Source organism: Pelophylax lessonae (assembly GCF_965119305.1).
Source record: "Pelophylax lessonae genome assembly, contig: HAP1_SCAFFOLD_395, whole genome shotgun sequence".
Taxonomy (NCBI): Eukaryota; Metazoa; Chordata; class Amphibia; order Anura; family Ranidae; genus Pelophylax; species Pelophylax lessonae.
The window spans coordinates 29913-57877 of record NW_028119949.1 but is presented as its reverse complement, the minus strand read 5'-3'; the positions used below and the strand labels follow the sequence as shown (position 1 = coordinate 57877).

General features: G+C 47.0%; 1 long non-coding RNA gene across 1 annotated transcript; it reads right to left on the bottom strand.

Annotated features, from left to right (window-relative positions):
• Window positions 1-1023: 1023 nt before the first annotated feature.
• Window positions 1024-26182, bottom strand: LOC309543833. The gene is made up of 3 exons (XR_014224815.1): window positions 26059-26182; window positions 16256-16369; window positions 1024-1134 (listed from the first exon to the last, which is right to left on the bottom strand). It is a non-coding gene; the product is annotated as an uncharacterized lncRNA (long non-coding RNA).
• Between the last annotated feature and the right edge of the window lie 1783 nt (window positions 26183-27965).

Sequence of the window (27965 nt, the reverse complement as noted above, 5' to 3'; positions counted from 1 at the left end):
AAAATAATGAAGGCTGTAACATAACAAAATGTGTAAAAAGTGAAGCGATGTGAATACTTTCCGGATGCACTGTATACATGTACACTTGATTAGACTGTTTTATGGTTGACCTCTATGCTTGCACTGTTAATGCCTGAATTTTACTTTTTTTTTATGACTGTCTTCCATTAATTCTATGCCTATGTATGTGGAATTGGACTCTTTGTTTGATATTTGTTTTCTCGTTTTGTAAGTTTCTTTACATTACAATAAAAATTCAATTAAACAAGAAAATATCTAAAGCAGCCCCCCCCCCAAAAAAAAATAAATAAAAGAAAACAAAGATAAAAATTTAACTTTTCTTATAATCTAAGCTGGTTTCAGTAAGAGTGGATGAGTCGTGGGTAATAAATCACAGCACTATACAAAGAAATAAAAACCTGAATCTGACTGAACAACCACCCTCTATATATAAAGAAAAGCAAAAACACAAACTGACAATAAACACCACTAAAGTTGCAAAATTCCTTACAAAATTTATTTACATATACATATCTTAAATTCAACACATATTTAAAAAGCTTGGCCAAGTAAATGTGCAAATTAAAAATTGTATTTAAAAAATTGAACAACACCCCCTTCTTCATATACATTCATTGAAAAAAAAAAATGAGACCTGTGGGTGTGTTACAGTGGCAGGGAGGGAAAAACTCCCCATTGGGTTCACCTGACAGTAACGTAATCTCTTTCCACGCTATAATAAATAGTTAGCCTTAGGATTTAATATATACTATTATATATTTGATTTACTGTAAGTGATGTTTGCAGAGTTAATGACATTCAAAATGAATAACAACAAATGTCAGTAAGTACGGCATTGTTAGCAATCAGACATTAATTTGAAATTCAAGCAGGGGGCTGCCAAAAATCAGAAAATTAAAAAGGCATTCCAAAATCACATTTTATTTAATCTGTTGAGCATTTTCCACAAGCGACAAAATCCAGATTTCTGTTGTGATTTTTTTTCTGTCTCTTTCAGTGCGCTTATGAACTCATCTATATGTTCCTGTTTTCTTTTCTTGTCCGAAACAACTTCTAGACACGTTGTCTTGTTGAAATAGTCCGATGGTTGTCCACTCACCAGGATATCTGAAGCTGGAACAAAATAAATGTGTTTTACCAATGTGCGCCATTGTCTCTAATGGAATATGTTTCCGCTATGAACGCTGAGCAGAGAAGCTGCAATCCCTTCCCTTTGACTAGGAGACTGACCTGTCAGATATTGTCATAAAAGGAAGCACAGCAATACGAGCTTCAAATCTGTTCATTCACAATTAAAAGAAAAACACTGCCTGCTGTCCTTCTGCATTGTTATTCCATTCTGGGCACAGAGCTAAGAATACTGCCTGCTTCCGAGTCATGTACAGTGGCAAAGCAAAAATGCCATAAAGTGACCAAGCTACAGGGAATCCGGAAAGTATTCACAGCGCTTCACTTTTTCCACATTTTTTTTAGGTTACAGCTCTATTCCAAAATTGATTAAATTCATTATTTTCCTCAAAATTCTACAAACAATTGACAACATGAAAGTTTGTTTGAAATCTTTACAAATTTATTAAAAATAAAAAACTAAAAAAAAAAAAAAAAAAAAAATACCACATGTACATAAGTATTCACATCCTTTGGCCAATACTTTGTTGAAGCACCTTTGGCACCAATTACAGCGTCAAGTCTTTTTGAGTATGATTCTACAAGCATGGCACACCTATTTTTGGGCAGTTTCTCCCATTCTTCTTTGCAGGACCTCTCAAGCTCCATCAGGTTGGATGGGGAGCGTCGGTGCAGAGCCATTTTCAGATCCCTCTAGAGATTGCTAAATGGGTTCAAGTCTGGGCTCTGGCTGGACCCCTCAATGACATTCAAAGAGTTGTCCTATAGCTACTCCTTTGTTATCTTGGCTGTGTGCTTAGGGTCGTTGTCCTGTTAGAACAGTGGTTCTCAATTCCGGTCCTCGGGACCCACTAACAGGCCAGATTTTAAGTATTACCTTGGGGGATGCAGACTAGAATACTGCAATCACTGAGCAGCAAATGAGATCACCTGTGATGTAATTTAGTTATCTTGCAAACCTGGCCTGTTGGTGGGTCCCGAGGACCGGAATTGAGAACCACTGTGTTAGAAGATGAACCTCAGCCCTAGTCTGAGGTCCAGAGGGCTCTGGAGCCGGTTCTCGTCAAGGATGTCTCTGTACATTGCTGCATTCTTCTTTCCCAAAATCCTGACTAGTATCCCAGTTCCTGCCACTGAAAAATCCCAACAGCATGATGCTGCCACCACCATGCTTCACTGTAGGGATGGTATTTGCCAGGTGATGAGCGGTGCCTGGTTTCCTCCGAACATGATACTTGCCATTTAGGCCAAAAAGTTCAATCTTTGTTTCATCAGACCAGAGAATTTTTTTTCGCATGGTCTAAGAGTCCTTCAGGTGCCTTTTGGCAAACTCCAGGCGGGCTGCCATGTGCCTTTTACTGAGGAGTAGCTTCCGTCTGGCAACTCTACTATACAGGCCTGATTGATGGAGTGCTGCAGAGGTGGTTGTTCTTCTGGAAGGTTATCCTCTCCCCACAGAGAAACTTTGGAGCTCTGTCAGAATGACCATTGGGTTCTTGGTCATCTCCCTGACTAAGGCCATTCTCCCCCGATAGCTCGGTTTGACCAGGCGGCCCACATTAGCAAGAGTCCTGGTGGTTCCAAACTTCTCCCATTTACGGGTAATGGAGGCCACTGTGCTCATTAGGACTTTCAATGCTGCAGAACATTTTCTGTACCCTTTCCCAGATCTGTGCCTCCATACAATCCTGTCTCAAGGGTCTACAGGACTTCATGGCTTGATTTTAGCTCTGAAAAAGCCCTGTTAACTGTGGGACCTTATATAGACAGGTGTGTGCCTTTACAAATCATCTCCAATCAACTGAGTTTACCACAGGGGGACTCCAAGCAAGTTGTAGAAACATCTCAAAGATCAGTGGAATCAGGATGCACCTGAGCACAATTTTGAGTATCTTGGCAAACGCTGTGAATACTTATGTACATGTGACTTATTTTGTTTTTTATTTTTAATAAATTTGCAAAGATTTTGAACAAACTTCTTTCACATTGTCATTATGGGGTTTTGTTTGTAGAATGTTGAGAAAATAACTAATGTAATCAATTTTGGAAAAAGGCTGTAACATAACAAAATATGGAAAAGTGAAGCACTGTGAATACTTTCTGGATTCACTGTATGTTCATTCAAATATTTACATATTCTTAGGAAGCACAACATGGTTTGATGCAGGCACGTGGAGCAATTCGTCCTTAAATTTCACTACAGAAGTGGTCTAGGAATATTTTGCTGTGATCTTTGATGTTGAATGAGTCCACAGTTCCTGTAGCTACTGGGGTCAATGAGGGCTTCTATTAAAACTCTTTTACGGCAAGTTAAGGATTGTTGCACCAATCACCCATAATATTATGACCACCCATAGTGTAGAAGTTTGAATCAATATGTTTATTTAAAAAAACGGAATTTTTGTAAAATCTTACCTGTAAAATTCCTTTCTCTGAGTCCTCCGACAGTCGCCGCCCCCTCTAAGTCATCACTGTTGGGTATTGTCATCTGCTCCGCAGGAGTAGCTAGGCATATAGACTTAGTTAAAAACAAAAGGCATTTGCATGTATACACCCCTGGGGGCTGTCCCATCTGGTCAATACCCCCCTGCAGTGTCCACTCCCAACTCAGTTTGGTAACATAGCAGTAAGAAAACAAGAACCCCGTATAGAGGGGCGGGGGCGGCGACTGTCGGAGGACTCAGAGAAAGGAATTTTACAGGTAAGATTTTACAAAAATTCCGTTTTCTCTTACGTCCTCCGACAGTCGCCACCCCCTCTAAGTCATCACTGTTGGGATGTCCCAAAGCAGTATAGACATGAGGGGTGGGAGACGCAACCGTATAAGAGGCAACGCAGTACCCATAGCAGAGAAAGGAACCTTACATGCACTGTAAGAGAACCCACTGGGCAACAGAAAAAACAATGCTCAACAGGAGCAACCGCCCAGGAAAGCAAATACCAACAGACAGGGACCCATAAAAAAACAAGGGTCCTTCATGGCACTGCCGCACTGAGAACTTTGCGGCCAAAGGAAGCATCAGCCGATGCCAGAACGTCGACTTTGTAGAATTTCGAGAAAGTGTGCACCGACGACCAAGTCGCAGCTTTGCACACCTGGGCCACCGAGGCCCTATGCCAACAAGCCCAGGACGTACTCACAGATCTAGTAGAGTGCGCCTTAACAGGGAAGGGTGGAACCCGTTCCTTCAAAGCATAAGCCTGCTCAATGGTCTGTCTGATCCATTTGGCAATAGTTGCTGCGGACGCAGCCATGCCCTTCCGAGACCCCTCAGGAAGAACAAACAGGGAATCCGTTTTACGAAAGGATTCTGTAGACAGGTAAACCCTGATCGCCCGGACAACATCCAAAGAATAAGAAGAGGTGTATAATGAGAATCAGAGGAGGCTCACATACACTAGCAGCGCTAATATGTGAGCCTCCTCTGATTCTCATTATACACCTCTTCTTATTATTTGATTTTTTATAGCGGCTGCTTTACATTTAGATTTTCTATTTTATTAGCGCTGGGTTGAGTGGGTTTTATTCTTACTCCTATTATCAACATCCAAAGAATGCAAAGCAATCTCCTTCGGATGCTTAGGCTTCGTGCAAAGTGAAGGCAGAACAATTTCCTCATTAAGGTGAAATTCAGTGACCACCTTGGGAAGAAAGGACGGAAGTGTTCTCAACACCACCTTATCCTTATGAATTACCAAGTAAGGGGAGCGGCAAGACAACGCCGCCAGCTCCGATACTCTGCGAGCCGAAGTGATCGCCACCAAAAAGGCGACCGTCTTTGACAACAGAGGCAAAGAGATCTCCCTGATATTTTCAAAGGGAGCACGCTGTAACACGGACAGAACCAAGTTCAAGTCCCATGGAGGTAAAGGCTCCTTTCTGGGAGGAACCAAGTGTGGCACACCTTGAATGAAGGTACGGACCAAGGAATTAGACGCCACAGGGCGTTGGAAAAGGATGGCCTGACCCTTTATCGTGACCAGCGCCAAACGCTGATCCACGCCAGACTGGAGGAAAGCCAACACTCTTGACACCGAGTACGAGCGAGGGGAAAACCCCCTGGACTCACACCAGGCGAAATAAGCTTTCCAGGTACGGTAATAGATTTTACCAGAAGAGGATTTCCTAGCCTTGATCAGCGTAGGGATAACCTCAGGGGAGAGACCCTTGTCCCTCAGGACCTGGGTCTCAGCAGCCAGGCCGTTAAAGCCAGCGACTGTAAAGCAGGATGGAAGATTGGATCTTGAGACAGAAGACCTTCCCGCAGGGGCAGTCGCCCCGGAGGCGCCACTGCCAGGTGAACAACGACGGCGTACCAGGACCGGCGAGGCTAGTCCGGCGCGACCAGAATCACCAGGTGCGGCTCCGAGGCTAGCCTGCGGAGGAACCTGGACAGCAACTGAATTGGAGGAAAGGCATACATCAGACGATACTGATGCCAAGGGGCCACCAACGCATCCGAGGCGTCCGCCAACGGATCGCGCGTTCTTGCCACGAACCTTCCCACCTTTTGATTTAGCCGAGATGCAAACAGATCCACGTCCGGGATCCCCACTTCGCACACAGCATTTGGAAGACCTCCGGGTGTAAGTACCATTCCCCCTGGTCCAGGGTCTGGCGACTCAGTCTGCTTGCCAATTCTCTACACCCGGAATGTGAACCGCTGAGATTGCCGGGACGTGAAGCTCGGCCCAAGACAGAATGTCTGTCACCTCCCGGGCCGCCCGAGCACTCCTGGTGCCCCCTTGGTGGTTGATGTAAGCCACCGCGGTAGCATTGTCCGCCCGGACAGGACGACCCTGTAGACGATCCGACCACTGGAGGAGGCAGAGCTTGATCGCTCGCAATTCCAGGACGTTGATCGGAAGGGAGGACTCCTCCTCCGACCAAGTGCCCTGGGCAGACAGGGTGCCCAGGACCCCACCCCAGCCTAACAGGCTGGCATCCATGGTGATCACCATCCAAACCAACGGACGGAAAGACTTGCCCTGCGTCACCGGAGACTGGAGCCACCACCGAAGAGCCAATTTTGTCTGACGACTCAAGGAGACATGCAGATCCAGGGACCGAGCCAGTCCGTCCCATTTCGCCAGGATCTCCGCTTGGAGACCTCGCGTGTGGAACTGAGCAAAAGGTATCGCCTCGAAGGTCGACACCATCAACCCCAGGACCCGCATACAGGACCTGAGTGATGATGCTGGCACATCCCTGAGGGACCCGATCTCGTCCCGCAATGTTCGGAGCTTGTCCTCCGGCAGGAACACCTTCTGAGTCCAGAATCATCCCCAGGTAGGGAAGACGAACCGAAGGGGACAACGATAATTTCTGAATGTTGATGGTCCATCCGAACTCCCTGAAGCGTTCGGACCGTGATGGACAGATCGCGCACCAGGTCCTGACTGACACTTGATCTTATGAGGAGATCGTCTAGATACCCCAAGACCGCAATGCCCTGAGCCCTCAGTAGGCCCAGAACCGGCGCCAGTACCTTGGTAAAGACCCTGGGAGCCGAAGCAAGACCGAAAGGTAACACCACAAACTGGTAATGGTCTTCCGCGACAGCAAACCGAAGGTACCGCTGATGACCCTCGAAGATGGGGGACATGCAGGTACGCATCCTTGAGGTCTATTGAAGCCAGGAACTCCCCTGGGCTCAGAGAAGCCACCACCGATCGGAGAGACTCCATACGGAATTTCCAAACTCGCACAAAGCGGTTCAGAGCTTTCAGGTCCAGGATAGGACGCACTTTGCCCTCCTTTCTGGGCACAGTGAACAGATTGGAATAAAAGCCCCGAAACCTGTCCTGGTGAGGCACCGGGACGACCACTCCCTGAGCAAGGAGGTCCTGAACCGCACGGTGCAAGTCCTGCAGACGCCCCAGAGGCAAATGAATATTTGAGGGGAAGAATCTGTCCGCTGGCCGGGAAAGAAACTCGATCTTGTATCCCGACCGAACGATTTCCTGAACCCACCTGTCCGAAATCCGGAGCAGCCAAAGTTGGAGGAAACCGCGCAAACGTCCACCCACCCCAGAAACGGGTGAGGGCGTGCCTTCAGGCAGAATTGGATTGGCCCGTCGAAGCGGTATTGCCTGACTTCTGCTTACCCGCCCAGGGCTTCTTCTGTCCGCCCTGGGACTTGAAGGGCTTGCCCTTGGATTGGTTCCGAAAGGCACGAAAGGAACCCTGACTGGATCTAGGCGCAGAACTCCGCTTGCCCCGGAAGGACTTGTGCTTCGGGTTCTGGGGCAGCATAGTGCTCTTGCCCCCCGTGATGCCTTTTACCAGGGTATCCAACGCCTCGCCAAAAAGGCGAGAGCCAGCATAGGGAAAATCAGCAACCGTTTTCCACGAGGACTGGTCGGCCGACCAGCTCTTCAGCCATATCAGGCGTCGGTTAAGCACCGCGACACTGGAGAGGCGAGCCACCAAGGGGGCCTCATTTAAGGCTGCATCACACAGATACATAATTCCTTGGTGGATTTGATCCACCATTTCCAGCCGGGCAGGCGGAACATCATCAGACACAAGGTTGTTCTTAAGCACCATAGTCCAATCAGCAACCGCCTGCGCCACTAACATGGACGCGAAAATGGGTTTGAGCAGAGAGCCCGCCACCGTATAGGAATGGCGGGCCAAAGACTCCAAACACCGGTCCGTTGGATCCCGGAAAACCGGGGAATCCTCCATAGGAACCAAGGTAGCCTTGTTCAACACTGCAACCGTGTGATCCACCTGTGGAGGTACACACCAGCGCGATTCCGTAGCCGGCGTGAAGCAATTTGAACCGACTGGGCACCACGAACGGACGTTTTAACGTGCGCCACACTTCATTAACAGTGTAATGAAACTCAGCGGGACAGGGAAAAACCTGCGCCGACTTGCGGGTCCTGTGCGTCCCAAAAGAGGACGCAACGCCCAGGGGACTGGGCTCATCCTCCAAGTGCAAAGTTTCCTTCACAGAAATAATTAATTCATCCATGGTCGCCCGTTCTTCGGACGACCCCGGAGAGGAGGTATCAACCCCCTCCACCTCCGCCTCAGACCCCTGCAGGTCCAAGGATGAGCGGGACCCTGAAAAGGGCACACTCGCAGCAGCCATATCACCCTCTGAATCAGGGGAGAGGGACAATCTGGGCCTCTTACGAGCAGCACGTTCAGCCATCAGTATTTCCATATTAGACACTAAAGTCGCCACTACAGCGGCCAAATCAGGTCTCAGAGGGGCCACAGGAGAACTGGGCTGGTGGAAATTTGCTATCCGGAGAATCCATGCGCAGGTGAGAAAAAAAGGACAGTGCAAGATTTAGGTGCTGTCCCTTTAAAAGTGCTGCGAGTGCGCAGCCCACCGCTCCAGCTATAAAGATAGAAAAAGACCCCCAAACAGGAAGGAGACAAAACTGAGCCAGAAGCGACAGTACAGAAAAAATATTCCTGCTTCAGAGGAAAGAGGAAGTGCTGTAAAAGTAGGCTGAACCATCTGCTGCATGACCCAGGGAAAATGACTGCCCCATAGGAACGTATGGGAGACTCCACCAAAATGGCCGCCGACATGCGGCCGAACCGAGCGATCGGTCACCTCAAAAATGGCGGCGATTGGCGCCAAATCAGCATGTAGTTGTGCCCATAGAGAAGCTCACATGCCTGCCCAGTGTATAAAACAATGGCGGACTGCTCGGTTTCCCCCCGCCGCGGCCCATACACAGTCTGCACCCCCAAACACACACAGCGCCGCAGCGCATGTACAAGCGATCCCCGCAGGGATCGCAGCAGGGAGTCACACAAGGCACAGACATGGGGAACACACAGCAACCAGGACTGCTACCCCACACAGAGGCCCCACACAGAAGTACTTACCTGTACCCGATAGCGTGGGGAGCCTCACAGAACGGAAAGCCGCTGTCCTCATCTGACAGGGAATGCCGTTTGCCAGGGACATTGCACTGCTGAGTCGCAGATGCGTCCAGTGAGGTAGCCACCTCACAGCTGCATCCCTGCTGCGAACAGAGATGGGTCGTTCATAATGCCAGGGCGAACCATAGCTGAACGCTCAATGGCGGGCTGGGGGTCCATCTGACCCTCTGTGCCCTGGGGAACCAGGGCGGCCAGTCCGAATCCCAGTACCGCATGTCCATCTTCGTCTGAAGAGTCGACTAAAAACTAAAGCTGACAAAATAAACAGCTAGTAAAGAAAGAAAAACTGACATTTTTCAAGAAAATCAAATAAAAGAAGATAGGCTGAGACCGAAGCCCCAGCACAGGGAAAGCCTAACTACTCCTGATGCTAGGCAAATTAAAACTGAGTTGGGAGTGGACACTACAGGAGGGTATTGACCAGATGGGACAGCCCCCAGGGGTGTATACATGCAAATGCCTTTTGTTTTTAACTAAGTCTATATGCCTAGCTACTCCTGCGGAGCAGATGACAATACCCAACAGTGATGACTTAGAGGGGGCGGCGACTGTCGGAGGACGTAAGAGAAATAATAGTAACTCTTACATTCAGATTGAAAAAAATGCTTGGGTATGTAAAAACACAAAGCAGCATACATATCTCCAACATCTCTTCTGGTCCAGGATGCCCTACACGTTGTGTCACAACACAGGACTTCATCGGGAGAACTGGATTGGTTATGTTAGATGCCATTTATCTGGTGGAGCCCGAAAATTGTGTGGTGACCCATTCTGTTGTGGTTTCCATTAAAAATCATATGGTGGCCATTTTCCTAGACCGGAAGTGATGTCGGAGATCTGTATGCTGCTTTGTGTTTTTGCATAACCAATCGTTTTTTATTGATCTGAATGTAAGTGTTACTATTTTTTTTTATCGATTTTGACTACTACACTATAGGAGGCCATCTTGCATTACCCTAACATATGGATTATGCATGGTGAACGGAGCCTTAAAGGGACCACTACCAAGGAAAATCCAAATACATCTGATAGATCTGCAACCAAGCCAGGATCGGGGAAACATCGCCCTGAGCACTGTAATCAAAAAGCAAATTTGGTTACTCACTAAGGTGAGAGTTCTGGGAGCACAAGAAGGTGAAAGTACACAACTTTGTTTATACTATATATATTCACACGAGAGGCACTTTATTTGGAAGCAAGTGGTTATAATTGTTACATCACAGCTGGAGAATGAACTGTTATACACTTTCATATATACCATGGGTGTCCAACCTTTTGGCTTCTCTGGGCCACATTGAGCGTAGAGAAATTTTCTCGGGCCGCATATAAAATATATACTATAGTTAAAGTATATAAGTAATAAAATGCCGCTGCGCCCTTCCTGTGCCACCGCCCCCCCCCCCCCCCCGCACTAATTTAACACAACTAGAAGATGATCAAATGAAATTGAATCAGTATATAGAGGTTTACTCCTTCTGAGAAATATTAAAGGAACACTCTAACCAACATGACCACTTCAGTGATTTGAAGTGGTCATGGTGGTAGAAGTCAGAAACACTGCACATGCGCGCCTCCCCCCTCCCCTCCGAGGCAGCCTCTGCCTACAATTAGTTGGAGGCCCCTGTGGCCATGCCCCCGACCCGACGTCCTTCCTCACCCGGAAAAAAAAATTGTCACGGGGCAGTGGGCCGCATTGCCTGGGGTTCCGGGCCGCATGTGGCCCCCGGGCCGCAGGTTAGACATGCCTGATATATACAGTAGATGCACTTTTGAAATGGACTGCACTAATGTTATGCACTTTATATGCCATGATATATACAGTATGTTACAAAAGTGAGTACACCCCTCACATTTTTGTAAATATTTTATTATATCTTTTCATGTGACAACACTGAAGAAATGACACTTTGCTACAATGTAAAGTAGTGAGTGTACAGCTTGTATAACGGTGTAAATTTGCTGTCCCCTCAAAATAACTCAACATATAGCCATTAATGTCCAAACCTCTGGCAACAAAAGTGAGTACACCCCTAAGTGAAAATGTCCAAATTGGGCCCAGTTAGCCATTTTCCCTCCCCGGTTTCATGTGATGCGTTAGTGTTAAAAGGTCTTCGGTGTGAATGGGGAGCAGGTTTGTCAAATCTGGTGTTATCGCTCTCCCTCTCTCATACTGGTCACTGGAAGTTCAACATGGCACGTCATGGCAAAGAACCCTCTGAGGATATGAAAAAAAATTGTTGCTCTACATAAAGATGGACTAGGCAATAAGAAGATTGCCAAGACCCTAAAACTGAGCTGCAGCATGGATGCCAAGACCATACAGCAGTTCAAAAGGACAGGTTCCACTTAGAGCAGGCCTTACCATGGTCGACTAAAGAAGTTGAGTGCACGTGCTGAGCGTAATATCCAGAGGTTTTCTTTGGGAAATAGACGTATGAGTGCTGCCAGCATTGCTGCAGAGGTTGAAGGGGTAGGGGGGTAAGCCTGTCAGTGCTTAGACCATATACGCTGCACACTGCATCAAATTGTTCTGCATGGCTGTCATCCCAGAAGGAAGCCCCTTCTAAAGATGATGCACAAATAAGCACAAAAACAGTTTGCTGAAGACAAGCAGACTAAGGACATGGATTACAGGAACCATGTCCTGTGGTCTGATGAGACCAAGATAAACTTGGTTCAGATTGTGTCAAGCGTGTGTGGCAACAAGGTGAGGAGTACAAAGACAAGTCAAGCATGGTGGTAGGAGTGTCATGGTCTGGGGCTGCATGAGTGCTGCTGGCACTGGGGAGCTACAGTTCATTGAGGGAACCATGAAAGCCAACATGTACTGTGACATACTGAAGCAGAGCATGATCTCCTCCCTTCAAGGACTGGGATGCAGGGCAGTATTCAAACACGATAACTACTCCAAACACACCTCCAAGACGACCACTGCCTTGCTAAAGAAGCTGAGGGTAAAGGTAATGGATTGGCCAACCATGTATCCAGCCCTAAACCCTATTGAGCATCTGTGGGGGCATCCTCAAACAGAAGGCGGAGGAGCGCAAGGTCTCTTACATCCACCAGCTTCTTGATGTCATCATGGAGGAGTGGGTGGAAGAGGCATCCAGTGGCAACCTATGAAGCTCTCGTGAACTCCATGCTCAAGGGGGTTAAGGCAGTGCTGGAAAATAATTGTGGCCACACAAAATTGTGAAACTTTGGGCCCACTTTGGACATTTTCACTTAGGGGTGTACTCACTTTTGTTGCCAGCGGTTTAGACCAGCGTTCCCCAATGGGTGTTCTGCTGAACCCTAGGGTTCCTCGAGAACAAAATTGAGGTTTTGCGGCATTTTGCCACATCAAAGATAGCCGCCGCTGCCTGCCATTTCCGGAAGGTCGGAAACAGCAGAGCAGGGCCAGTACAAGGGGGGGCGGAACCTTCACTTCCCTGTTAGCGGAGATACAAACGTGATAGGGATTTGTAGCGACGTCAGCCACCGGCTGGAGCCGAAATTTCAAAGGACCAAGATGAGAGGAGCAGAGGGTTTGCTTGCCGAAGCTGTGACCTGGAGGAGCCGCCGTGCCAAGGAAGAACCAAGCACTGTTAATCCCAGTAAGCTGAATGCCATCATTACCTCTTTGGATTGGGGGGGGGGGGGGGGAGACTGAGGCTGAGGGGAGGTTAATTACCAATGGTATTTGTATTATGCAGAATGAGGGGGTTAATGTATTGCTACTGGTCACTGATGCATTAGTGACCGACCAGTGACAGTTAATTAACCTGTTTGAGCTGCATTAGTGCAACCAGCGTCAGTGTTAATTAAACCCTTTTTGCTGCATTAGTGCAACCAGTGCCACTGTTTATTAGTGCACTGATTTTGTGAGTGCATTTTAATTTGTTTTAATAAAATACTATTGCTAATTTAAGCGGTAAAACAATATGTATAATTTCTATTCCTTTTGTGAGTTATTGGTGGTGAAAATATCTTGCTGTGTTTCCCTCACATCATTTGATATACTGGAGGAGTCAAGAGTTGGTGTCTGGATACCTGAAGCAGCCAATTAAGACCCTTTAAAGGGGAAAGCACACTGTGAGCTATATTGCCAAATAGGTTCATGTGTTAAGGTGAGCGTCGATAGTGAATGGTGCTGGTATTTACAGAAGAGTGCTCACAGCAAGAAATGTAGGCTTCTTTTTAGTAGATAGCAATTGAGTTGGTTTGGAACAATTTGGTGATGGAAATCTCACACTCATACACTTATGGACTTTAAATTTTTATATTTAATTATTTTCCTTTTCACATCTCTGAATATTGTACACATTGGATTTATTGTATATATGCATATATAGTGTATTGGTAGAGTAATATTTATTGGTCAAAACATTGGAGTATTTGCACTATTTTTTACACATTTCTTGTAACAGATATTGGTTTCTTGATGATGGAATAATGTTGCACAGTACAATTTAAGATATATTTATGGTTTTATGTGAGGAGTTCAGTGATTTTCAGGAACATTTAATAGATTTGGAGAATGGACACATTTTTATTTGTAGCGGTTTAACACATTTGGTGTTGCACAGAGAATTGTATTTACTAACACTCCTTAATGTGCTGCTTCCTGGGGTGTGTAACGTGTAGCATGTAACATGGCTACCCCAAGAGGCAGTGTGTCTATGTATGGGGGGGTATATCATTTTAACCTAAGCTGGAAAGAAGGAAGTGCTGTATCATACAGAAAAAGATAAGATTTTCCTAAGTTCTATAAGAGCGAGAGGGTAGAACCAGATGAGCATATATTGTTTTAATGGGTTAAGTTCTACTAAATCATTCTACAACCTCTTTAACCACTTTGCCACTGAGTACCGGAGTACTACTGCGGCAAAGTGGCACGATCCCGTCTGACGACGTAGACCTACGTCGCCAGACTCCTCCCCTGTAGGCGGCGCTCGCGAGCCGCCGGAGGCGCGGTCCCGCTGTTTTCATTCACAGCGGGAGTCGGGCCAGGGGAGGAGCAGCGGCGATCGCCGCTGCTCTGCCCCGATCGTCGGGGATCTAGTGTGGAGATCCGCCCGCCTGTGTAAACACGAGGGGTCGGATCTCCTCAGTGACAGGGAGTGACAGATCGGAGTGTTCAGCATAGCTGGACATCCGATCTGTCCCTGTCTCACACAGTCACCTCCCCCCCGCCACACGTCAGTAAGCACCAGGCATACATTAACCCCTCCCTCTCCATTAAAAATAACCCCTTCCCTGCCAGTGTCATTTTTACAGTAACAGTGCATATTTATAGCACTGATTACTGCAGTAATGTCACTGGTACCCCCAAAAGTGTCAAAAATGTCAAAGGGTCCGATCTGTCTGCCGCAATGTCGCAGTCCCGCAAAAAAAAAAAAAAAAAATCGCAGATCGCCGCCATTACTCGTTAAAAAAAAAACACCAAAAATGACATAAATCTTTCCCTTTGTTAGTCAACGCAATAACTTTTGCACAAACCAATCAAAATACGCTTATTGCGATTTTTTTTACCAAACATGGGTAGCAGAAAAAAAAATGGCCAAAAATTAAAAAAAAAATTGGTTTTTACATCTTTTTTGGGGGGAATTTCATTTAAAAAATGTTAAAAATATTGTTATTTTTTCAAAATAAACGCTCTTTGTTTATAGCGCAAAAAGTAAAAATCGCACAGGTGATCAAATACCACCAAAAGAAAGCTCTGTTTGTGGGAAAAAAAAGGACGTAAATTTCTTTTGGGTACGGCATCGCACGACCGCGCAATTGTCAGTTAAAGTCGCACAGCGCCGAATCGCAAAAAGTGGCCCAGACGTAAGACAGCAAAATGCTCTAGTGGTAAAGTGGTTAATGTGTTTGCATATGGCTGCACATGCACAATGGGTTGATTTAGAGGCTGTTCATTTAGCAAATTAAATGGAAGCTTTTTTTTTTCTTGCACATGATTGGGTATTGAAACATCACCTAATTCAGTATGTTCAGTGGACGTTCACTTTGGAAAACCGCACATTTTTGAACTGCAAAAGTGATAAAACCCAACATAGTTTCATAGTTAGTAAGGTTGGAAAAAGACACCAGTCCATCCAGATCAATGTGTGCCTGTGTGTGTGTGTGTGTGTGTGCGCGCATGCGCATTTGTGTCTCTACCACTTCCTATATCCTTGTATAATGTGTTCGATAAAATACCAATCTAAGAGTATTTTTAAATTAGTGACACTTCCCTCTGAAACCACCGATTGTGGAAGCGTCTTCCACATCCTTACCACTCTAACAGTAAAGAACCCCTTACACTGTTTAATGTTAAGCCACTTCTCATCCGACTTTATTGAGTGGTCTTGTGTCTTTTTGAGTGACCTGAGACTGAAAAGATTCCTCCTGATGTTGGAATCATCATTAAGATATTTGTATAATAATATCATATCCCCTCTTAAGCATCTTTTCTTCAGGGAGAATAAAGTTAATGTTTCTCCTAGCTGGGATCCTCCAGCCCCCTTATTCGTTTCATTGCCCTTCCCTTGACTCTGTCCAGTTCCAGAGCATCCTTTCTGTGGACTGTGGACAAGAGCTGGATGGCATACTCAAGATGTGGCCAAACTAGAGTTTTATAAAGTGGTATAATTAACATTTTATCTCTTGAGTAAATACCCTTTTTTTTGCATACTAATATTCTGCTGGCCTTGCTTGCTTCAGCTTGTAATTGCATGCTATTGCTCAGTCTGTCATCAATTAGGACCCCCAGGGTCTTTTTCCATCCTTGATTCTAGCATGTAGCTTGCATTCATATTTTTAGCCCCCAAGTGCATTACTTTACATTTCCCAACATTGAACCTCATTTGCCATGTGTTTGCCCACCCTTCAATTTTATAGAGGTCTTCCTGTAAACGTGTTTTCTTCTGTTGTGAAAGGATTGCCCTGCTTAGCTTTGTATCATCAGCAAATGCTGAGATTGAACAATTTATCCCAACCTCTATATAATCTATGAACAAGTTTAACAGGATTGGTCCCAGACCATTAAGAAGATACACTATTTATCATTACCCTCTGGACACACCCCTGTATCCATTTACATATACACCAACAGACCTCAATTTGTGGGCTAAGCATTTATAGGGTACCGTGTCAAATGCTTTTTACTTTGTTTTTTTTTCTTTTCATATTTCACATGCGGAACAACAATTAATTCCACCAACTTACCAATGCATTCTGCTAACCGAGAACCTCCGATATACTGAGTTGTCCAAGTGTAGGCAGTTTTTTTCCACATTCCTCATATAGCCTGCTCCTTCTCAAAAAAGCGAAGTCATAACCCTTGAGTAAAGTTTTAAAAACTCATACATTAGTACAGTGTAAACGGCAATGTTATGTAATTACTCATAGTACCTACAATTTCTTTTTCAGGAGTCATTTATCTAGGACTAATGAATGGTTATTTCGGATTGCCTGCAATGGTTTGCCACATTGGGTCTGTAAAATCTCTTAACCTGGCCATAGATGATTTTTTTTTTAATTACCCAGCTAGCTGATCAAAAAAAAAAAAAAAAAAAAAAAGGATTTCCCCATCCACACATTTGAAGGAACCCTCCCTGCTGCACCACTGTATTCTGACAGCAGGGACTCTGCCACTGTCAGAATACATTGATCAGTGCCGCAGCCGATTAGCTGTATGTGCTGACTGATTAAAATAGTTCCAACATTTCCGTTTGAGAGAAGATCCATAATTTGACTTCTCTCTAGCGGGAATGGCCACATTTCTGCTGAACTAATAGAATACCGACCCCTCTATGGCCAGCTTAAGTGTTGCTCTAGATTTTATCTTTGTAAATTACACAAAGACAAAACTTCTCCACTATTTTGGGGTTTATACACTAAATATTAAAAGAAAAAAGATGTTTTTAATGTGTCAAAAATGTATTAGCGAATATTATTGGAGCTCTAGGGAAAAAAAAAAGCCTAACAAACAGTTGAAACACATATATGGAAGCTGGTTTACCTGTCAAATTATTTTTATTTCTCTCTATCTGATCCTGAGATTTATATAGCCCCACCCCACATCACAGCTACAGAAAGTTTGTTAGCTAAATTAAAAATGTAAAGATGGCTCTGACATGCATAAATAAAATGAGAAAAACAGCACCTTACAATAAACAAAATAATAGTGGATGATGCTTACATACAGTATCTCACAAAAGAGTACACCCCTAACATTTTTGTAAATATTTTATCATATCTTTTCATGTGACAACACTGAAGAAATGACGCTTTGCTACAATGTAAAGTAGTGAGTGCACAGCTTGTATAACAGTGTAAATTTGCTGTCCCCTCAAAATAACAACACACAGCCATTGATGTCGAAACCGTTGGCAACAAAAGTGAGTAAATTCCTAAGTGAACATGTCCAAATTGGGACCAAAGTGTCAATATTTTGTTTGGCCACCATTATTTTCCAGCACTGCCTTCACCCTCTTGGGCATAGAGTTCAACAAAGCATCACAGGTCACTACTGGAGTCCTCTTCCACTCCTCCATGACGATATCACTGAAGCTGGTGGATGTTAGAGACCTTGCGCTCCTCCGCCTTCTGTTTGAGGATGCCACACAGATGCTCAATAGGGTTTAGGTCTGGAGACATGCTTGGCCATTCTATCACCTTTACCCTCAGCTTCTTTAGCAAAGCAGGGATTGTCTTGGAGGTGTTTTTGGGGTTGTTATGTTGGAATACTGCCCTGCGGCCCAGTCTCTGAAGGGAGGGGATCATGCTCTGCTTTAGTATGTCACTGTACATGTTGGCATTCATGGTTCCTGCAATGAACTGTAGCTCCCCAGTTCTGGCAGCACTCATGCAGCCCCAGATAATGACACTTACACCACCATGCTTGACTGTAGGCAAGACACACTTGTCTTTGTACTCCTCACCTGGTTGCCACCACACACACTTGACACCATCTGAACCAAATACATTTATTATGGTCTCATCAGACCACAGGACATGGTTCCAGTTATCCATATCCTTACTCTGCTTGCCTTCAGCAAACTCTTTGCGGGCTTTTTTGTGCATTATCTTTAGAAGAGGCTTCCTTCTGAGACGACAGCAATGCTGACCAATTTGATGCAGTGTGCGGCGTATGGTCTGAGCACTGACAGGCTGACACCCCCACCCCCTTAACCTCTTCAGCAATGTTGGCAGCACTCATAAGTCTAATTCCCAAAGACACTCTCTGGATATGACCCTGAGCACATGCATTAAACTTCGTTGATCGACCATGGTGAGGCCTGTTCTGCGTGGAACCTGTCCTGTAAAACCGTTGTATGGTCTTGGCCGCCGTGCTGCAGCTCAGTTTCAGGGTCATTACAATCTTCTTATAGCCTAGGCTATCTTTATGTAGAGAAACAATTCATTTTTTTTGGATCCTCAGAGAGTTCTTTGCCATGAGGTGCCATGTTGAACTTCCTATGCCCAGTATGAGAGAGTTAGAACGATAACATCAAATATAACACACCTGCTCCCCATTCACACCTGAGGCCTTGTAACTCTAACATGACACCGGGGAGGAAAAATGGCTAATTGGGCCCAATTTAGACATTTTCACTTAGTACTCACTTTTGTTGCAAGGGGTTTAGACATTCATGGTTGTGTGTTGAGTTATTTTGAGGGGACAGCAAATTTACACTGTTATAGATGGCTTATCCTGTTATTTTAATCTCAAAACTATCAGCAACACACCATCTAAAATACAGATAGCCACTAGAAGACGAACCTGCATAGGAAATACTGTATCTGTGTTGTAAATACAATCCTGAAAATTGTAACAGAATGACAACAAAATATGTGAACTAAAAGACAGAAAATGATGTCTTGTATAAGAAATATTCAAAAACAGAATTTTTACCTGTAAAATTCCTTTCTCTGAGTCCTCCGACAGTCGCCGCCACTTCATATTCATCACTAATGGGGGTTATTGACCTTTTCTCCGCAGGAGTAGCTAGGCAACAAAACAGTGAATATCAAAGCTTTTAGCATATCCCACCCCTAGGGGGTGGTCCCCTCAGTCAATACCTCCCTGCTTCCTGCATTCCCAACTCAGTTTCAGTAGCATAGCAGTAGAGTACATAAACAAACCCCAAAAGAGGGGCGGGGGCGGCGACTGTCGGAGAACTCAGAGGAAGGAATTTTACAGGTAAGATCTTACAAAATTTCCGTTTTCTCTTACGTCCTCCGACAGTCGCCGCCACTTCATATTCATCACTAATGGGGACGTCCCATAGCAGTGTAGACATTAGGGGTGGGAAAAAAAGCAGCCGCGCCTAAAGCAACGCAGTACCCACATCAGAGAAAGGAACCTTATCAAGGTAAGAGAACCAACTGGGCAACAGGAAAAAAAAACGTGCTCAACAGGAGCAACGACCCAGGAAAACAAGTAACCTAGGGATAAAGACATCCCAACAGCCAAGGACCCAAAAACAAGGGGCCCTAAGGCACTGCCGCACTAAGAACTTTGCGGCCAAAGGAAGCATCCGCCGATGCCTGAACATCCACCTTGTAGAATTTTGAGAAGGTGTGAACGGACGACCAAGTCGCCGCCTTACACACCTGGGCCACAGAGGCCTGATGACGATAGGCCCAAGACGTACTCAGAGACCTGGTAGAGTGCGCCTTCACAGGGAAAGGAGGAACCTTCCCCTTCAAAGCATAGGCTTGCACAATGGTCTGTCTGATCCATTTGGCGATGGTCGCAGCTGACGCTGCCATGCCCTTCCAAGGACCCTCTGGAAGGACAAATAGAGAATCCGACTTGCGAAAGGATTTCGTCGATGACTGGTAAACCCTGATCGCCCGAACAACATCCAAGGAATGCAACGCCACCTCCTTTGGATGCTTAGGCTTCGCGCAAAGCGAAGGCAAGACAATGTCCTCATTGAGGTGAAATTTCGAGATCCTCTTCGGAAGAAAAGAAGGGTTAGGTCGTAAGACCACCTTATCCAGGTGAATCACCAAGTAGGGAGAGCTGCAGGACAAGGCCGCCAGCTCCGATACCCTGCGAGCCGAAGTGATTGCCACCAAAAAGGCAACCTTCTTAGACAAGAGAGACAACGAGATCTCCCTGATCTTCTCAAAGGGAGCATGTTGCAATACGGACAGAACAAGTCCCATGGAGGTAAAGGATTCCTCCGAGGAGGAGCCAAGTGACGCACCCCTTGAACAAAGGTGCTAACCAAAGAATTAGACGCCACAGGGCGTTGAAAAAGAACGGCCAGCGCAGAAATCTGACCCTTAATCGTGGCCAACGCCAAACGCTGGTCCACTCCAGTTTGGAGGAAAGCCAACACTCTCGATATCGAGTACGAGCGAGGGGAATACCCCCTGGACTCACACCAGGCAAAATACGCCTTCCAAGTACGGTAGTAAATCTTCCCCGAAGAGGCTTTTCTAGCCTTGATCAAAGTGGGAATGACCGCAGGGGAGAGACCCCTATCCTTCAGGACCTGGCTTTCAACAGCCAGGCCGTTAAAGCCAGCGACTAAAGCAGGATGGAAGATCGGTCCTTGAGACAGGAGATCTTCTCGAAGAGGCAGACGCCACAGAGCGTCGACCGCCAGATTCACGAGGTCTGCGTACCAAGACAGGCGAGGCCAGTCCGGTGCCACCAGAATCACCGTGCGCGGTTCCAAGGCCAACCTGCGAAGGAACCTGGACAGCAGCTGAATCGGTGGGAAGGCATACATCAGACGATACTGACTCCAGGACGTCACTAACGCGTCTGAGGCGTCTGCCCGAGGATCGCGCGTCCTTGCTACGAACCTTTCCACCTTGTTGTTTAGACGAGACATGAACAGGTCCACATCTGGGGACCCCCACTTCGCGCACAGCATCTGAAAGACATCCGGGTGAAGGGACCATTCTCCCTGGTCCAGGGTCTGGCGACTCAGATAATCCGCCTGCCAGTTCTCCACTCCCGGAATGTGAACTGCCGTTATCGCCGGGACGTGCGTCTCGGCCCAAGACAGAATGTCGGCTACTTTCCGAGCCGCTCGGGCACTCCTGGTGCCCCCTTGGTGGTTGATGTAGGCCACCGCTGTGGCATTGTCCGTCTGCACCCGAACCGGACAGCCTTGAAGCCTGTCCGTCCAACGCAGAAGGCAGAGATGTATTGCTCGCAATTCCAGAATGTTGATCGGAAGAGAGGATTCCTCCCCCGACCAAGTTCCCTGGGCGGACAGAACGCCCAGGACACCACCCCAGCCCGACAGGCTGGCATCCGTGGTGATCACCGTCCACGACAAAGGACGAAAAGACCTGCCCCCCGACACCGCCGGGGACTGGAGCCACCACAAAAGACCCCTTCGGGTGAGGCGGCTCAACGAAATCCGCAGATCCAGAGATTGCGGACGCCCGTCCCACTTGGCCAGGACCTCCGCCTGAAGATCCCGTGTGTGAAACTGGGCGAAGGGAATCGCCTCGAAAGCCGAGACCATCAATCCCAGACACCTCATACACGTCCGGAGTGACGAGCACTGATTGTCCCTGAGGGACCTGACCTCGTCCTGAAGTGTCCGGAGCTTGTCTTCCGGCAGGAAGACCTTCGCTTGAACAGAGTCCAGTATCATCCCCAGGTAGGGAAGACGAACGGACGGACACAACGTTGACTTTGGGAAATTTATCGTCCAACCGAACTCCTGCAGAGTCTGCATCGTGATGAACAGGTCGTTCACCAGGCCCTGACTGGTCGCAGACCGAATCAAGATATCGTCCAGATACCTCAAGACAGAGATGCCCTGGGCTCTCAGTAAAGCCAGGACCGGCGCAAGCACCTTGGTGAAAACCCGCGGAGCCGAAGCAAGACCGAAGGGTAACGCCACAAATTAGTAGTGATCCTCCGCAATGGCGAATCGAAGGTACCTCTGGTGACCCTCGAAAATTGGAATGTGAAGATACGCATCCTTCAAATCGATGGAGGCCATGAATTCCCCCGGAACCGGGGCAGCCACCACCGAGCGCAGGGATTCCATGCAAAATTTTCGAACCCGCACAAAGTGGTTCAGAGCTTTCAAGTCCAGAATCGGACGTACCTTGCCCACCTTTCTGGGCACAGTGAACAGATTGGAATAGAACCCCCGAAATCTGTCCCGAAGAGGCACCGGAACCACCACTCCCTGGGCCCGCACCGCCAGGTGCAGATCCCGCAAGCACTCCGGAGTCAGCTGAAGGTTTGAGGGGAAAAATCTGCCCGCCGGCCGAGAGAGAAACTCGATCTTGTAACCAGATCGAACGATTTCCTGAACCCACCTGTCCCGAATGCGGTCCAGCCAGGGTTGAAGAAAACCGAGCAAACGTCCCCCCGCCCCAGAACTGGGTGAGGGCGTCCCTTCAGGCCGTATTGTTATGGGCAGCGGACCCGGACTGGCCGGACATCTGCTTACCCGTCCACGGCTTCTTCTGGGAACCTTGGCCCTTGAAGGGCTTGCCCTTATAGTGCGACCGAAAGGCACGAAAGGACCCCTAAGAGGGTCTAAACGAGGTATTCTTCTTACCACAAACAAACTTATTCTTGTGAGTTTGGGGCAAGAGAGTGCTCTTACCCCCAGAAATACCCTTTATCAGAGTATCCAAAGATTCGCCAAAAAGGCGAGATCCCGCGTAGGGCAAGTTAGCTAAAGTCTTGCGAGAAGATTGGTCAACAGACCAACATTTCAGCCATATCAGGCGACGGTTCAATACCGCCACACTTGAAAGACGCGCAGCCAAAGGGACCAAATCCAAGTCCGCATCACACAAATACATGACACCCTGATGAATCTGATCCACCATAGCCAAAGTTGTCGGCGGGGCAGAGTCAGCCACCAGGGTGCGCCTGAGCACCTGCGTCCAATCCGCAATAGCCTGGGCTGCCATAATGGAAGCAAAAATAGGCTTCAGCATAGAGCCAGCAACCGTATAAGAATGACGGGCCAGAGACTCCAATCTCCTGTCCGTCGGGTCCCTTTCACACAGACTGACCGTTCAGATCCGCCTGTCCGTTTTTGTGGCAGATTTGAACGGTCCCCCCCATGTATTCCTATGGGGCATCGGATGTCAGCGGAGACATGTCCGCTGACATCCGATCCGTCAAATCTGGATGGATGGAAACCCTATTTTGCATCCGTCCAGAGGATCGGATGAGAACGGACAGACGGTCCGTTCCCATCCGATTCCCCTATAGGGATGTATGGGAAACTGACAGCTGTGTCTCCACGCACAGCACGGAGACACAGCTGTCACCCGCCTGCTCAGCAGGGGATCGGCGGCTCGATCCCCCGCTGAGATAAACGCACGGACGGACTGTTTGAAAGGGGCCTAAAGAAGAATGTATATTAACACATAGTATACATAATAAACACATATTGCTGATTATCCTGAAGCAGAAATTAGTTGCATAATACACACATATTGTAGAGAATACAATATGAGTGTTAGCAAACGTCTGATTTTCACAAGAATCTTTACAGATTTGATCAGTGTTTGCATTATATAGGTAGCAATAGATGGGTGAACTTGTTGCTCATTTTAAAAGGACCAGTCTGCCACATTTTGTGTGATACTTATCTAACACTGTCAGTAAAACATCCTGGGTTTTCATTATTCTTCATAGGGGTGTAAAGAGCTAGATACACAAACAATTTACTCTGTACAATAATAAGAACCTGTGACTGCTTGCGAGAGCTGGTTTCTGACCACTAAAGTCATGAAATTGTCTCATAGGAAGTGAAGCTCTAAAATTGGAGCAGTATTTGTCTTTTTGTCAACAGACCAACATTTCAGCCATATCAGGCGACGGTTCAATACCGCCACACTTGAAAGACGCGCAGCCAAAAGGGACCAAATCCAAGTCCGCATCACACAAATACATGACACCCTGATGAATCTGATCCACCATAGCCAAAGTTGTCGGCGGGGCAGAGTCAGCCACCAGGGTGCGCCTGAGCACCTGCGTCCAATCCGCAATAGCCTGGGCTGCCATAATGGAAGCAAAAATAGGCTTCAGCATAGAGCCAGCAACCGTATAAGAATGACGGGCCAGAGACTCCAATCTCCTGTCCGTCGGGTCCCGGAACACCGGAGTATCCTCAGCAGGGATCGCAGTGGATTTATTTAAATTCGCCACTGCATGATCCATCTGAGGCGGCACACACCAGCGCTCATCAGTGGCGGGTGTAAATGGATAACGAAGCTTGAACCTACTCGGCACAGCAAAAGGCTTCTTTAAATTGCGCCATTGCTCATCAACCGCGCGCTGAAATTCCGTAGAGCAAGGAAAAACCTGCGATGTTTTGCGTTTCCTTTGCGTCCCATAAGAGGACATCAAAACAGGAGGACATGGTTCATCCTGCAAATGCAGCGTTTGCTTGATAGAAGCAACCAACTCATCCATGAGTGCAAGCTCTTCAGACGAGCCAGGGGGAGAATTATCAACCCCTTCCACCTCAGCCTCCCCCTCAGACCCCACAAGGTCTAGAGATGAGTGAGACCCTGAGAAGGGCACTCCAGCCATAGCAGCCCCATCGCCCTCTGAATCAGAGGAAATAGACACTCTGGGCCGTTTTGTGGATCGATCAGCCACCAGCATCTGCACCTGAGCAGCCAAATTTGCCACAATAGCAGCCAGATCCGCCCCCTCGGGGGAAGCAGCAGCCCCTTGGCCCCCCACCAAGGCGGGAGGAAACTTGAAATCCTGAGAATCCATGCCCCAGTAGTATTAGGAAAAAAGGAGTACTGCCCCTTTAAGATCGCGGCGAGCGTAGCCCACCGCACCCACTGAATACACCGACCCCCACAGGGATAAGAACACTGGGCAAGGAATACAGGAAAATGGAAAGGTAAAAACCTGGAGAGATCACACAGGCTGCTGCCACCGATCGCTGTCCCAGAGCAAAAGGAAGTGATGCAATGACTGACCGCCCCTGTAAAGCCTATGTAAGGCTACACAAACATGGCCGCTCGGCTGAGGACTTGATAGGCAAATAGAAAATGGCGCCGACATGTGGCCTGATCGATCGCCGCCAAAATGGCGGCGGTTGGCGCCAAAACGCTGCGCCTTACCACACAGGACCGGCCACCACATTTCTGCCGCAAAAAAATGGCGGGTCGCCGCAGCGATCGCCGCACAGCATGTCCAAACTCAGACTGCTTCATGTATGCACTCAGCAGAGCAGGAGAGCCCCCCCCCCCCCCCTCGCAGCCCACACACAGGCAGTAATTCCACACAGGAACTGACAGGGAGCTCAGCAGCCACACAGACATGCAGGGTCCCACAGTCCCAGACTGACACCCAATAGACAGGTCCCCACATAGAGATACACTTACCAGTCCGGATGGCGTGGGGAGCCTGCTCCAGCGACCAAACCGCTGTACTGAGGACAGGGAGTGTCGCAGCCGTGACGCAGTGGAACTGCGGTGCGAAACCGCAATGGCGTCCAGTGAGGTAGCGACCTCACAGATAGCATCCCTGCAGCGAACAGGGATGGGTCGTTCAATGTGCCAGGGAAACCTGTGCTGAACGCTCAATGGCAGGCTGGGAAGCCCCTGGCCCTGAGCCCTGGGATCCAGGGTGGCCAGTCCAAGACCCAGCTCCGCACGATCATCGTCATCAGAAGAAGCTAACTAATGCTGAAAATAAACAGCTAAGTAAAAGAAAGAGAAAAAAACTCCAAATAAAATCAAAAAGAGAAAAGAAGCTGAGACTGAGAGCCCCAGCACAGGAACAGCCAGCCTACTCCTAAGCTAGGCATTAGAAACTGAGTTGGGAATGCAGGAAGCAGGGAGGTATTGACTGAGGGGACCACCCCCTAGGGGTGGGATATGCTAAAAGCTTTGATATTAACTATTTTGTTGCCTAGCTACTCCTGCGGAGCAAAGGTCAATAACCCCCATTAGTGATGAATATGAAGTGGCGGCAACTGTCGGAGGACGTAAGAGAAATAACCATTTTTGACAGCACTAAAGATAATATTAATAAAGTAAAATACCTGATTACACATTGGTTTGCAGTAATAGTTGTCAAAATAAACACACACCAATCCTCCATTGTTTGGTACCCGAGGTACTGAGCAGTTGGTTAATTTCACAATCTGTTTAAAATCTATAAACATCAAGAAAATAAAATTATAGGTAATGTCAAGAAATTTAGATAGATCAAAAAATGAAGTTAAAAACACAGGCAGGATTTTGATGACCCTAATGTCTTCCTGACAAGGAGCACCAACTCACCTAAAACAAAAATAGAGGTGCCCCCCACTATTAAACAAATCAATGTGCCAAACACACACTCACTGTACCCTGAAGAAGCCCATGTGGCTTGTGGGCGAAACATGTCGGTGCTACTGCCTGCACACGCATGTGATCCTAAGCATGCCATGGCACTGTTAACATCCAGCTATGCAGCATTACCCCGCTGACCGGAAGGAAGTGACCAGATGGGAATCCAGAGAGCCCCACATGACAGCCCACACACAAACTCCACTTTTCGGTGGGAGCCTGGTGTGATGGAGAGCCCAGCACAGTATTTTGGAGGAACAGGCATAGCACATCCAGCGGTACCCCACAGCAACAGTTGTTATCAGCGCTCAGTTCAGAAGCCTACATCTCTGATGGTATGGGGTTGCATGAGTGTGTGTGGCATGGCCAGCTTACACATCTGGAAAGGCACCATCAATGCTGAAAAGTATATCCAAGTTCTAGAACAACATATGCTCCCATCCGGATGTCCTCTCTTTCAGGGAAGACCTTGCATTTTCCAACATGGCAATGCCAGACCACATACTGCATCAATTACAACATCATGGCTGCGTAGAAGAAGGATCCGGGTACGGAAATGGCCAGCTTGCAGTCCAGATCTTTCACCTATAGAAAACATTTGGCGCATCATAAAGAGGAAGATGCGACAAAGAAGACCTAAGACAGTTGAGCAACTAGAAGCCTGTATTAAACAAGAATGGGAGAATATTCTTATTCATAAACTTGAGCAACTTGTCTCCTCGGTCCCCAGACGTTTGCAGACTGTTATAAAAAGAAGAGGGGATGCCACACAGTGGTAAACATGGCCTTGTCCCAACATTTTTGAGATGTGTTGATGCCATAAAATTTAAAATCAACTTATTTTTCCCTTAAAATAAAACATTTTCTCAGTTTAAACATTTGATATGTCATCTATGTTGTATTCTGAATAAAATATTGAAATTTGAAACTTCCACATCATTGCATTCTGTTTTTATTCACATTCATTCACATTTTATAGTGCCCCAACTTTTTTGGAATCGGGTTTGTATATTGGTTTACCTGTAACATGATTGTTAGACAGTTCTCTAACATTTTCTAAAATAAAAAAAAAAACTACTATCTTGAAAAAACACTTTAAGGTCCCTTTCACACAGACAGACCGTTCAGATCCGCCTGTCCGTTTTTGTGGCAGATTTGAACGGTCCCCCCCATGTATCCCTATGGGGCATCGGATGTCAGCGGAGACATGTCCGCTGACATCCGATCCGTCAAATCTGGATGGATGGAAACCCTATTTTGCATCCGTCCAGAGGATCGGATCGGATGAGAACGGACAGACGGTCCGTTCCCATCCGATTCCCCTATAGGGATGTATGGGAAACTGACAGCTGTGTCTCCACGCACAGCACGGAGACACAGCTGTCACCCGCCTGCTCAGCAGGGGATCGGCGGCTCGATCCCCCTCTGAGATAAACGCACGGACGGACTGCGTGAAAGGGGCCTAAAGAAGAATGTATATTAACACATAGTATACATAATAAACACATATTGCTGATTATCCTGAAGCAGAAATTAGTTGCATAATACACACATATTGTAGAGAATACAATATGAGTGTTAGCAAACGTCTGATTTTCACAAGAATCTTTACAGATTT